This window comes from Mus pahari, chromosome 21, assembly GCF_900095145.1.
Source record: "Mus pahari chromosome 21, PAHARI_EIJ_v1.1, whole genome shotgun sequence".
Lineage (NCBI taxonomy): Eukaryota > Metazoa > Chordata > Mammalia > Rodentia > Muridae > Mus > Mus pahari.
Genome location: NC_034610.1, coordinates 42,719,119 through 42,722,587, shown reverse-complemented (window position 1 = coordinate 42,722,587; position 3,469 = coordinate 42,719,119).

The window sequence follows — 3,469 nt, the reverse complement described above, 5'->3', positions numbered from 1 at the left end:
ACAGAAAAGTTTTGTGTTGTTTTTTTTTTTTTTAAAGTTTTGCTTGAAGCTATTTTCTTTCTTCTCAGCATATTCATTTCCTGCCCATTGGTACATCTTTTCCTCCAAAGATCTCCCACCCCTGCCTGCTGCAGGATTCCTACCGGGCTCCCTTGAAGGACTTATGTAACTACAAGTAACTTCACAGTGAAAATGTGACTATCAGTCAAGGACTCTCTCAGAGGCACTTTGGGCAGCTGCCATTCCTCACAGTATGACCCTTCAGGTGCTTTTGTGTCATCTGAAACGTGTCTTCTGATCTTTCTTCAGTTTGTTGCGTTGTTCAAACTGTGGGCAGTGTTGCATTTTGCACTGTTTCCATTGCTGAGACAAATGCCCTGAATGCCGTGTAAACGATGAGCCATGGTAACTTTACAACTCACCACAAGCACCATACAGCTTTGTTAATTATGCTATGTATGTATGCCTTTGATCTTCAGGGTTTGTCATAAATAAGAACTTGCAAATAGTAAATCAACATGCTAGGACCAGAGTTGTTTTTTTCCTTCCTTCCTTCCTTCCTTCTTTCCTTTCTCCCTCCCTCCCTCCCTCTCTCCCTCCCTGCCTTTCTTCCTTCCTTCCTTCTTCCCTCCCTTCCTTTCTTCCTTTTTTCTTTTACAACCGAGAAAACCAGAAAGAGATAGCTCAAATAACTGGTATTGGGTTACAAAGAGACCTTATGTGTCAGAGAAATATAATCTTTGATCATTACTAGATAAAGTATGCATCACTGCAGATTACAAATGTGAATAACCTGAATTAGTCTTCCATTTGAGTCATTGAAAGAGCACTTCCTGACCACTCCGGGAGTTTCCTTGGATGCCATCCATTGCAATGCAAACATGCCTGACACCAATTAAGCCCTTGAGAAGAATTTCACTTACGGAATTTTATGGCCCCAGGAATTTTTCATTTCTTCTGTGATAGGTCAATGGGTTTGAGAAAAAAAAAACCTAAGTAGGGGTATTCCATAACAGTTAGGATGATTGCAAAGAAACAGGTTAAGGGCTTAGACGATTCTAACCCTGAAGTGGTGTAGGGTGCTTCCATGTTCCTAGGGAGACTCCTGCTTTCTAAGGTTGTGTCTTCTAGCTGCTAGGGAAACGACTGCAGGAAATGGAGAGAAGTACAGAGCAGAAGCTTGGGAAACTCACAGGAGACCCTGCATCCTTTCCATCACTTCCCTCTTACACACTCCTGAGGGGCTTAGTCATTGGGTCCCAGCACTTGCGTCTTTTGTTTGCATGGGACTGTGGGCATTCCCTGCAGGAATTTCTTTTCGTGTCATGGAGAATAGCGTGAGACATTTCCAAAACTCAAGCAAAGGATGGTGACTAATATAGAACTCCTCAACAGGGAAATTTTACAAGGGTTCCGGCAGAGGCAGAAAATAATGAGCCTTACGGTCTGGGCAATTGATCACAGATTCATACAAAATAAACAAATGGAGTAGGAAAACTCATTTCTCAAAGAGTGTTGGTAGCAATAATGTCAAGTTCCCCATTCTGTGTCAACAAATTCCCAGACTAGCCATTTTTAACTCAGAAAATATGCCGAAGCCTAGGAAGATTGCTCAGCATCTTTGTGCCCCATTTCCCTGCTGTGAGACAGAGATGGTGGTTGCCTACACAGAGCATGCGCGCCACATGTTACTAACTGTAGTCAGAAAAGCCTCAATCGGATAAGGTCTTTGTCCCTCCCCTTCATCTCTTAAATAGAACATTATCTTTCCTTCCTAATCCTTGGTTCTTTTTCTATTTTTCATTTTCTTTCCATCTTTCGTCAGTTTTCAGTGTCCCCCCCCCCCGCCGGCACTTCTCTGGGCCAGGTTGGGATATCATGGCATATTCTCTCTCTATCCTTTTCTCACAAGTTATTATAAAGAAACCATGGCTTCTATGTCCAACCCATTGAACCCCAACAAACTTGGTTGCTTTTGCATTTGGACTACTGGATTGACTACTAGGTTAGCCCCACTGTGCACCTCTGGGAATGACTTCGGCAATAAAAGGAACCAAGATGGTTCTTTTCTCACGGAGTTGCTAATTTGACCTCCTTCTCAGAACTGAGCGATAAAGGGATGTGGGTTTTTTGCTTACTGGCCTCAAGCTACGTTATACATTCATTTTTACAGATGCAGAAAAAAAAAAGTGGAAGCCACAGGCAGACAGACAACTTTGTAAGGAGAGTCTCCTAGCGTGTCTTAAACCCCAGACAAGCAAATTCTACCAGGGCGTGAGGCCATCCAGGAATCCCCTGAGACATATCAAAGAGGTCTGGAAACATAAATCAGCCAGGAGATCAAGTGTGAATGAAGATGTTGCCTTAGACGAGACAAGCACTTCAATTCACAACAGTGCGTTCGTCTTTACAATCTCTCCTGCGCTACAGAGACCTGCGAGTGAGTCAGGCCACATCTGAGAATTCTTGCAGACAAAATGAATGCTTGAGAGAAGCTAAGTGACTTCTAGAACCACACGGCTAGTGAGTGAGGGAAAGTGGAGCACAGGATAGATTAACTTTCTGGACTTCATATCCTATGAAACCACCCACAGCTCTGTCTGGTGAGCTGCTTTTATTGTCACCTTGGGAACCTGGAGTACCTTCGAGGCACCCTGTCTGCAGAGGCACGCTAGCCTTAGGATCCCAGGATGTGGCTTGCAGAAGACCGTCTCCATGATTCTCTCTGAAGAAGGAGAGAATACATTTTTACCTTGAAGTCTCACCTCAGTTTTTCTCTCATAACTTTATTTCCACTGATTCAGAGTTATGTGGAAGGGTAATGAACGGTCCCCTGGGAAACCATTGTGTGTCTCCTGCGCATGCTCTGTTCCTTGCCTGGAACAAGAGGGCTCTGCTTAGGCATGAGTTAACGGGAAAACTGAAAACATTGTGGCAAACAGCATGGACGCTGATCTCAGACAAGCGTGCAAGTAGTTTCTCAAGCAGAAGGTGAGGAGAAGGCAAACAGGTCCTATGGCCTGGCTGGCTTAGCTGTATGGCAATGTACCCCAGAGTGAGGCTCCGCACATTCGCTCTCCTTGTCCACATTTCCTGAAGGGTAAAAGTGGGATTTCATAGTTCCTGTAGCAACTCTCTTGGCAAACAAGGAAGATCCTCTAAAGAGCTGCTGGTGCTCCACCCTTTGCCTCGGAGACCAGGGAAACAATGGACCCCAGGAAACTGGAATTTCCCCAGCAATCTCAAGCTAGAAAAGGAAAAGGCTGGAGGCCCTCAGAGGGGGAGCTCAGCTCCTGGAAAGTAACTTAGTACAGTTCTGACAACTTGTCAGATAATCTTGCAGTAAGATTTTCTGCCTAGGCAGAAATGATGGGCAGAGCCATGCCTTGATGGGGAGCTTTTTGTATATATATATATATGTGTGTGTGTGTGTGTGTGTGTGTGTGTATATATATATATATATATATAT